Genomic DNA, 10928 nt, shown 5'->3' on the forward strand with positions numbered 1-10928 from the left:
TGTACGACTCTTTGTGACCCCATGGACTGCAGCATGCCAGGCTTCCCTGTCCATCACCAACTTCCGGAGCTTGCTCAAACTCATGTCCACCGAGTCAGTGATGCCATCCAACCATCTCATCCTCTGTTGTCCCCCTCTCCTCCTGCCTTCAATCTTTCCCAGCATCAGCGTCTTTTCAAATGAGTCAGTTCTTCGCATCAGGTGGCCAAAGTATTCAAGTTTCAGCTTCACCATCAGTCCTCCCAACGAATATTCAGGACTGATCTACTTTAGGATGGACTGGTTGGATCTCCTTGCAGTTCAAGGGACTCTTAAGAGTCTTCTCCAATACCATAGTTCAAAAGCATCAATTCTTTGGTGCTCAGGTTTCTTTATGGTCCAACTCTCACATCCATACATGACCACTGGAAAAACCATAGCCTTGACTAGATGGACATTTGTTGGCAAAGTAATGTCTCTGCTTTTTAATATGCTGTCTGGGTTGGTCATAACTTTTCTTCCAAGGAGCAAGCGTCTTTTAATTTCATGGCTGCAATCACCATCTGCAGTGATTTTGGAGCCCCTCAAAGTAAAGTCTGTCACTGTTTCCATTGTTTCCCCATCTGTTTGCCATGAAGTGATGGGACCGGATGCCATGATCTTAGTTTTCTGAATGTTGAGCTTTAAGCCAACTTTTTCACTCTCCTCTTTCACTTTCATCAAGACACTCTTTAGTTCTTCTTCACTTTCTGCCATAAGGGTGGTATTATCTGGGTATCTGAGGCTATTGATATTTCTACCAGCAATCTTGATTCCAGTTTTTGCTTCATCCAGCCCAAGATTTCACATGATGTACTCTGCATATAAGTTAAATAAGTAGGGTGACAATATACAGCCTTGACATACTCCTTTCCCAATTTGGAACCAGTCTGTTGTTCCATGTCCAGTTCTAACTGTTGCTTCTTCTACCCTGTTCTGCAGGATAGGTGCAGATACACCAAAATAGGAGGGTACTCTGTAATTCAGGTGAGAGATGAAGAGACAGACTCCACTCCTAGTAGTGGAGAAGTGGATTTGAGAGATATTTAGGAAATAAAATGAATACATCTTGATAATGGCTTGGATATGTTGGGTGAAGGAGGAGACATAAAAAAATTTATTGATCAGATATTGATTGAATATATACTCTGTGCCACATTATCTTCTAGAAATTGAGGGATACAAATTGTCTCTGTTTCCACTGTATCAGTGAATGACTGGTGATCTCTGAAATGGGAGACCCTTGAAAAATATTATGTTTTCAAATGTTCTTTTACTGATGTATATTTAAATGGTTTTCAAGTGCTTGTATATATAGACAGACACACACACGTTTAATGCTATTTCACACAATGAAATAGTAAGCATTTTCCTCTAAATTGAGGTATAATTTATATACAGCATCGTGTTGACTCCAGGTGTACAACATAATGATTTGATATTTGTATTGTGAAATGGTCACCCCAATAAGTCTAGTTAATATTGGTTACCAGATGTAGTCAACAGAATTTTTTTCTTGTGATGAGAACTTTTAAGACTTACTCTTTCAGCAACTTTGAAATATGCAATACAGTGTTATTAACTGTTGCTTTGTTCTACCTCACATTCCCATGACTTATTTATTTTATAACCAGATGTTTGTACTTTTTGACTTTCTTCACCCATATTGCCTACCACCCACCCTCTGTCTCTGGCAACCACCACTATCTTTTCTGTATCTATGAGTTTGCTTTTTTTTTCTTTTCAAAGATTCCAAATAAAAGTGAGATCATATGGTATTTGTCTTTCTCTAACTTATTTCACCTGGCATAGTACCCTCCAGATCCATTTAGGTGGTTGCAAATGGCAAGATTTCATTCTTTTCTATGGCTGAAGAATATTCCATTGTGTGTGTGTGTGTGTGTGTGTGTATGCTGCATTCTTTATTCATTCATCTGTTGATTGTTAGTTGTTTCCATATCTTGACTATTGTAAATAATGCTGAACATTGGGGTGTGTATATCCTTCGGAGTTAGTATTTTTGTTTTATTCTGGTAACTCTCCAGAAGTGGAATTGATGGATCATCTGATTGTTCTATTTTTAATTTTTTGAGGAGCTTCCATAGTATTTTCCATAGTAATTGCACCAGTTTACATTCTCATCAATAGTGTACAAATGATCCATTTTCTCCACTTTCTCACCAACACTTATTTCTTGTCTTTTTAATTATAGTCATTCTAACAGATGTAAGGTGATATCTTATTGTGGTTTTGATTTGCATTTCTCTAATTAATGATGTTGAACATCTTTCCATGTAAGTGTTGGCCATCTGTATGTCTCCTTTAGAAAAATACCTGTTCAAATCCTCTGCCCATATTTTAATTGGATTGTTTGTTTTTTTGTAATTAAGTTGTATGAGTTCTTTACATATTTTGGATATTACCCCTCATTGGATATATGATTTGCAAATGTTTTCTCCCATTCTATATACAGACATATAAAATGGTCTCTCTATATACATACAAAATATATAATATATAATCCTATATTCTGTCTATATAGAATACATTCTATGTATTTATATATATTCTATGTCTATATCTCTAGCTAGCAGCTATATGTAACATATAAAATGATCAATAGAATCATGATCAATAGAATGCCAACATTAAGTAATTTATTGTATACTTCCAAAGATTATTTCAAATGTTTTCTTAAATAACCAGGTATTCCTGGACATGAACTATTCTGTAGGTTAATATCTATTAACATCTACAAAACATATAGATTTTGGGGTTTTAGAGTGTTTGATCTTCACCCGTATTCTCTGCCTCTGGTAAATACTTTGTGGCAAACAGACAATGCCATGGGATAATTCTATCTTCCTGTTTTCTCTGAGGGAAGTATATGTTGGTTAACTTTCTGTTTGGCCCCATGACTCATTCTCTGCTGTTCTCTGCCCTGCTCTGTGTCCTGCCGTGCTGCCGTGTATGGGCTTCATCGCTGGATGCCCTTGACCGCTAGCTACTGGCGGGGTCAGTTAACGGGAGGCACTGGCAGGAGGTTGGAGGGTGGGAGGAGAGGGGTGAGGTATTTACTTCCTTAGCAGCCGGGCTTCAGTCTGATTAGTGGCCACCTCCCTCTGGGTGCACTGTTCCCCAGGGCACTTCTCTCCCACTCCGGTAACATGTGGACCTTGAGCCAGGTCAGCACTCACTGTTGCTGGACTGAGTGCTTCGCTTTCCTTCTTTGGGTCCCTTAACCCTGCCAATTTTGCAAGTAACTCCTTCATTCAGTTTGCTTCAGTTAAACCTTTTTGGTGTACTTTCGGTGTTTTCAGGGCCCTGCCTGTTATATGTTCGTTTGGCTCACCCCAAAGATCACAGTTAAGAGGTAGGGGACCCTCCAAGACATCTTAGTTTACCCTCTCATATTATCTGATCTGGTCCCTCTCTTGGTCTGTAGGATGTCTCCAGTGGTCCTGAGTGCTGGCCATGGTTGGGGACTGGCTTGCAATAAGCTTGTACTCCCTGGGCCTGTACTGAGCCAGCATGACTTAGTTGGTCATGATTGGTTCCTGCCCAGAGTTAGAATGGGAAAGTGACAAAGCCCCTCATGAAACTCCTGGCAGATTTCTCCCCAATATAATATACACAAAGCCACTGTCTACACTGGAATAGCCTGTCCCTAAAACTTATTGACTCTTCATATAGAACATGGATCCAAGAGGCATGGTTTCCATTTACCATGGAGGAGTTTTAGCATATTTATTATTATATTATTGATATATATAATATTATTATATTATATTATTATTGATCTATTATTATCTGGAAAGTTCTTCACAGATAATTATAGCATCAATTTCTTTTTTAAAATTTATTTATTTAACAGGAGGATAATTACAATATTGTGATGGTTTTTGCCATATATCAACATGAATAGGCCATAGACATACATGTGTCTCCTCCCTCCTGAGCCCCCCATTCCTCCTCCCTCTACAGCCTATCCCTACAGGTTCTCACAGAGCAATGGCTTTGGGTTCCCTGTGTCATACATCAAACTCCCACTGGCTATCTATTTTACATATGGTAATGCGTATGTTTCAATGTATAGCATCAAATTCTACCTTGACATCTTAAAGTAACTTTCCTAAAAAACAATAAAACCCCTTTCAAATCATCAAGAGAAATTGTCAAGGATTTTAAGTCGGATCCTTAAGTGATTAACTTTGTGTGAAGATATTTTTTAATTAAGGAATTTGTTGTTTCCAGTAGAGAGGGAAATAACCAAAAAAACCCCAAAACACTAACCTTTAAATACTAGATTTATTTTTGGTGTAGTAGGGATAAAGTGAATACAGAAAAGTATGTGGGGAGTTATAATCACCTGGATTTTCATAATTAGGATAAATGTTAGCATTTTGCCATATTTGCTTCAAATTAATGTTTTTAAAAATTTGTTTTATTATTATTTTTACTTTTTGACATTGAAAATGCCTTTAAAAGTCCCATGGGATCCTCTCTCAGGTCCCATTTTCCTCCCATACTCCTAGGAGAAATTATTATAAAGAATTTGGTATGTATCCAATCCATGCTAAGTTAATGAATACAATAATTTATTTACTTTAACATCTATGACTATTTTATTATACAATTACACCTCAATTTATATGCCTAATTTCCTGCTGAGGGATTTTTAGTTTTTTTCCAGTTACCCTGCTACGAGCAATGTTGACATGAACATGCTAGTCTGTGTTTCACCGAGCATTTTTTTTCCAGAGTTTATACCTAGACATGGAGTTGCTGGGCCACAGGGATATGTTCATTTTCAGCCCTACAAGATAGCTAAAACTGATTATTTTAGTTAATTAATTTACTCTGACCACATGTGTAGTTTGAAACAACAAGTAATATTATTTGTTGTGTGTGTTCCAGTTTCTAGGACTGTGTAGTGAATTACTCTAAATACAGTGGCACAGAACAACTGTTGATTATGCTCACAGATTCTGGGCAAGGCACAGAGGTGTCTGGGGCCTCAACTGAATGAAGCAAAAACTGGGAGTGGAATCAAAGGCTATTTCACTCACATGTCTGGTCGTCAATGCTGGCTCTTAGCTAAGGGAGGCCCTAGCTGGGCTGTTGGCCAGGAGATTTCCATGAAACCTCTCCATGTGACCTGGGCTAAATCATGACACAGTGGCTAGGTTCCAAGGGTAAGGGGAGATGGGAAGAGAGAGAGAATGAACTAGGCAGAAGCTGTGTCATCTTTTAAGACCTACCCTTGGAAGTAATGCAGTCACTTTGCATCCTATTCATTAGAATTAAGTCATGAAAGCTGGCACCTTTTCAAGGGGTGGGAACAGAGGCTCCTTCCTAGCTCTCTATGGAGAAATGTCAGTCATACTGTAATAAAAGCATGGGGGGTGAGAAATATATTGGTGCAGCCATCTTTGGAAATCTGCTACATTGTATTTTTGTTTTTTTCTTTTTATAGTAAAATGTTATTTTCTGATTATAAAAGTAATACTAATTGCAAAGAAAAATTCAGAAAAATGCAGAAGAGTATAAAGAAGAAAATAAAGCCTATCAATTATCCCACCTTCCAGAAACAGCCTGAGTTAGCATTTCTTATGCATGTACACACATTTTTTTTGAAAGTAAAAATCAGATCATAGTATACATATTGTGTCTTCATTTAGCAAAATATCACTGACCTTTTCATTGTCAATCAATAGAGCTTTAAATCATCATTTAAACAATGATACCTTCCATTGTGTACTGCCTTCATTTATCCAATCTCCTCTTTATGGACACTTAGGTCATTTTCTAAATTTTCACCATTTTGTCTGTATGTCTTTAAAATGTATATAAATGGTATTATACTGAATGAAATATTAAGTATTGCTCTTACCCACTAAAATTATGTTTTCAAGAGCTAAGTTAGTATGAATAGTAATCACTCATTTTAACATCTATAAATTAAAATTCTGTTATTCAGTTATGCGGTTATATTACAGTTTGTGCATCTAGTTTTCTGGTGATGAACTTTTAGATTTTTCCCAAATATGCTACTACAGACAGTGTTGAATGAACATGCTGTCATGTCTCTTATTTTTCCTAGTGTATTTTTGTATTTATACCTAGTCCTAGCATTGCTAGGTCATGAGGTCTTCCCATTTTCAGCTGTACTAATAGCATAGGTATTAGTCACATGATTATTTTAGTCAGGTGACTTATTGGCATCGACTCCGCTGTTGGATGGATTTCTGAGGTTTCTCAGCAAGGTCTGGCATTTATTAGAGTCAGTGTGCCACTTCAGTTCTAGATGCACGCTCATGAGCGGTGGGTGACCAGAATGAATGATTTATAATCACATGCAAGCATGAGAGTAAGCAGAGCTTTGATAGTATTTTTGTTATATAGTATTTCAGTGTTTTATTTGAAAATATTTTTAAAATGTCAGAAATACGAAGGTGTCATGCCTCTTTCATTTATTCAAGAAATATCTTGCCAAATATGAGTTAAACAACAACACTTTTTTTATGCACCTTTGGCATAAAATCACTAAAACTGGGCTAAATAAACCTCAGAAACAGATGGTGTGAAGTCCCCTAGAAAAGTGACTTTATATTGGAACAGAAACACAACTGGTCAGAGACCAGACAGTCATAACTGGTTTGACTCCCAAGATTTTTCCTGTTCTCTTGGTTCCTTTTGAACAATATTGCTGAGTTTGGTTGCAAAGGGGGAGCTTCATCAAAGTCATCTAGTTCCTTGGATCACATTACATGGGATCCTAAGATCCTAACCTGTGTTCACAATGGTACCTTTTGTCTATAAACTTCAGTACATATTTAAATGGTTATTAATGGAAGGTATTTATCTGCCTACAAATGGCTTAGTGTTTTTTTTTTTCTTTTCCATTGTGGTTTATTACAGAATATTGAATATAGGTTCCCTATGCTATACAGTAGGACCTTGTTGTTTGTCCATTCTATATATAATAGTTTCTATCTGCTCATCCCAGACTCCCAAGTCATCCTCTCTCACCCTCTCTCCCCCTTGGCAGCTGCAAGTCTTTTCTCTATGAGTTTGTTTCTGTTTTGTAGATAGGTTCACTTGCGTAATATTTTAGATTCCACATATAAGTGATATCATATGGTGTTTGTTTTTCTCTTTTGGACTGACTTCACTTAGTGTGATAACCTCTAGGTCCATCCTTGTTGTTGCACATGGCATTATTTCATTATTTTATGATTAGGATTCCATTGTATGTATTACCACGCCTTCTTTATCCATTCTTCTGTTGATTGACTTTTATGTTTCTTCTATGTCTTGACTATTGTAAATAATGCTGCTATGAACAAAGGAGTGCATGTATCTTTTTGAATTATAGTTTTGTCCAGATATATGCAGATGGCTTAGTGTTTTGATTTTCTGGCAAGAAGTTGGCATTATTTCTCTTCTCTCCTGATCATGTTCTATACTAAGCAACTGTACTAGATATAATTTTTAAGTGCGGTAGTTGTCAATCTCGTGCCAGTTAAGATTTTGTTTTATATTTGCTACAATTCCTTTCTTGAACCTCAGTGTAAGATAAACCAAAATCCCACTCTTTGTTTCTGCTTGTGTTCAAATTTTAAAAGAAAACGGAACAGGGCTGCTTTTAGATTGTAGTTTCTATTTAGAGTGGAAATATTTTCACTGTTTTGTTCTAGCCCCAAGAAAGAAACCAGATTGCCTCTGGTTAAAGGTTCTTGGTTAACCAAGTGAATCCTCTCAGATTTTGGGTCCCTGGCATGCATGACTGAGCCACTAGAATCTATGAGCAGCTAGCTTCTGGGAGTGAAATAGAGCTGCTGAAAAAATGTGAAGCAAAATTCCAACATGGAAAATTACCCTACAAAGAAGTGACTTGTAACTTAAGATATGATGTCACCACCTAATTTTCTGTAATTGCATTTGTTATTGACCCTGTATAAGGATCCTCTTTGATGTTTTTAAACGTCCTGCTCTCTCTCTCTTTTTAAAAAGACTTTTCCTGGGCTTCCCTGGTGGTTCAGTGGTAAAGAATCCACCTGCCAATGCAGGAGACATGGATTCGATCCCTGATCTGGGAAGATCCCACATGCTGCAGAGTAAATAAACCCATGCACCACAGCTGTTGAGCTTATGCCCTAGAGCCTGGGAGCTGCAACTGCCAAGCCCATGTGCCTTTACCGAAGCCTGAGAGCCCTAGAGTCCCCGCTCCACAACAAGAGTAGCCACCGCAATGAGAAGCCTGCACACTGCAACTAGAGAAAAGGTCTGCAGAGCAATGAAGGCCTAACACAGCCAGAAATAAATTAATAAAATTATTTAAAAAAAAGACTTTTCCTACTTTGTGAAAAATGATTACAAATAAATACTATTGAAGATCATAATCTATAAAAGCAACCATGAAGAATGACCTCTAGGAAGCTCTGCTTATCACAAAACTTGTGTTTCAGAGTCATTCTTGAATGACTCATCATAAAAGCAAATTTTCCAGACAATATTAATAAAGACAAATCTTGAGGAAATCAAAATAAACAAAACTTCTTTTTTTAACAGAAAAAAATTTTTTTGTGAAATATGTTTAACATAAAATTTGCCATCTTAAGCACTTTTAAGCTCACAGTTCTGCAGCATTAAGTACATTTTACATTGTTCTACAGCCATCACCATCATCCATCTCTAGGACTTTTATGTGCTGCAAATCTGAAACTCTATCCATTGAACAAGAACTCCCTACTCAGCCCTCCAGCCCCTGGCAACCACCATTCTACTTTCTGCTATGAATTTGACTATTGTAAATCCTCGTATAAGTAGAATCATATTATATTTGTCCTCTGCTGACTCTCTTATTTCATTTAGCATAATGTCCTCAAAGTTCATCCATGTTGTACATGTATCAGAATATCTTTCCTTTTTAAAACTGATATTCCATTGAACATATAGGCCACATTTCGCTTATCTGTTTGTCCATCGATGGACACTTGAGTTGCTTCTACTTTTGACCAACAAATAATGCTGTTGTGAGCTCTCTGTACTGATATCTGTTGGAGTTCCTGCTTTCAAATCGTTCGGGTATATACCCGAAGTGGAAGTGGAAATGATAGATCGTACGGTAATTCTATGTTTAATTTTTTGGGGAGTCACCATACTGGTTTCCATAGTGGCTGTATCATTTTACATTCCTATCAACAGTACACAAAGGTTCCAATTTCTCCACATCCTTGCTAACACTTATTTTCTGTGTGTTTTAATAATAGTAATTCTAATAAATGTCAAGAGTCATGGACATATTTAATGTCAACACATGTATAGTTATAGTATCCTCTTGAAAGACATTTAGTTTTTCACTGTGGAAACAAAGCTATGATCAATAAAATCTTTGTGGTCGTGATTGACTGTAAGCTTGTATTATATTACCAAAAGTTGAAGTACTGCATTAAAGGTATAGATATTTATGGTGTTTGCTGCCATTTATACTCTGAGAGTTTCTAATGTCCGCATACTAAACAAGACAAGCTATTACCAATAAAAATTTTTATTTTGCTAGTATGATGGTCAGTAAGTGATATCTCATTGCTTTTATGATATTCTTTAAGGGAGAGAGAGTTAATATCTTTTCATCTTTTTACTTCAACCCTCAGTCAAATGGATTGAAACTTGCTGATGAGTAGCTTCCCAGGGAAAACTGGGGTTTCATTACCAAGATAAGGATGAATATATACTGCATAGGCAAAAGCAGCATATTTTCATAGTTTAATTTTCACATCTGATTCATCTAGAATTTATTTTAATGGCTTCATTATTTCAGATGGTTAGCTAGTTGTCCCAACATTGTTCACAGAGTACTCCCTCTTTTCCCCAATGATTTTAAATGCCACATCTATTATATTTTCAATTGTATGGATTTGACTCTTTTTTGGAGTATGCATTTTGTTCTATTTATTTGTCAGTTCTTATGCTAGGAGTACATTGCTTTACTTACTATAGCTTTATATTTCAATTGCCCATGGGACAAGGCTACTCATTTTTTCTTTTTTTCCTCTCCAGAAATTTCTCACTAGTCTTAAATGTTTATTCTCCTAGACAAGTAATTTTCAGTGTTGGCAGCACATCATAATCCCTCAAAGAGCTCTAATAAACACTTTGTCCTACTCCCAGAGGTCCTAATTTAATTGCTCTGGGATTCATCCTGGGAAAAGAGAGTTGTGAACGTGTAACCAAAGTTGATGGTGATTCAAGATGAAATTTAAGACTGCCTAGTTCCATTTCTGTTATGATTTTGGTGTGTATTTTATTGAAAACTGAAAGTGAAAGTTGCTCAGTCATGTCCGACTCTTTGCGACCCCATGCACTGTATAGTGCGTGGGATTCTCCAGGCCAGAATACTGGAGTGGGTAGCCTTTCCTTTCTCCAGGGGATCTTCCCAACCCAGGGATCAAACCCAGGTCTCCAGCATTGTAGGCAAATTCCTAACCAGCTAAGCCTGTATTGTATTGAACAATAGATTAACTTAGAGGTAATTGACATCATTATAATAGTATGTCTGTTAGATTCAGTTACAGTTATTTGGTTGAAAAAAATCAGAAACAGATTTTTACTGACTTAAAAAATGTAAAATAAAGGAATTCCTGAAAGGATGTGGAGGGGCTCACAGATGTGAAGAAAAGCTGAAGGACTGGATTTGGGCATGAAAAGAGCCAGAGCACTTATAGGGATCTGCAGCTCCACTCAGATTCCTCAGGTTAACCAGCTTTCTGTCCGAGGCTCAATTTTCAGATTCTGAGAGAGAATTCAGGGATCCTCGCTTGGGTAACTTGTTTACCCCTTGGCTGAAGAAGGGCTGGACACTTAGGTGACAGGCATAATAAGCCTGCACACAGTGGGGCAGGAAA

This window comes from Giraffa tippelskirchi, chromosome 9 (genome assembly GCF_054371585.1).
Source record: "Giraffa tippelskirchi isolate mGirTip1 chromosome 9, T2T-mGirTip1v1.2.pri, whole genome shotgun sequence".
Lineage (NCBI taxonomy): Eukaryota > Metazoa > Chordata > Mammalia > Artiodactyla > Giraffidae > Giraffa > Giraffa tippelskirchi.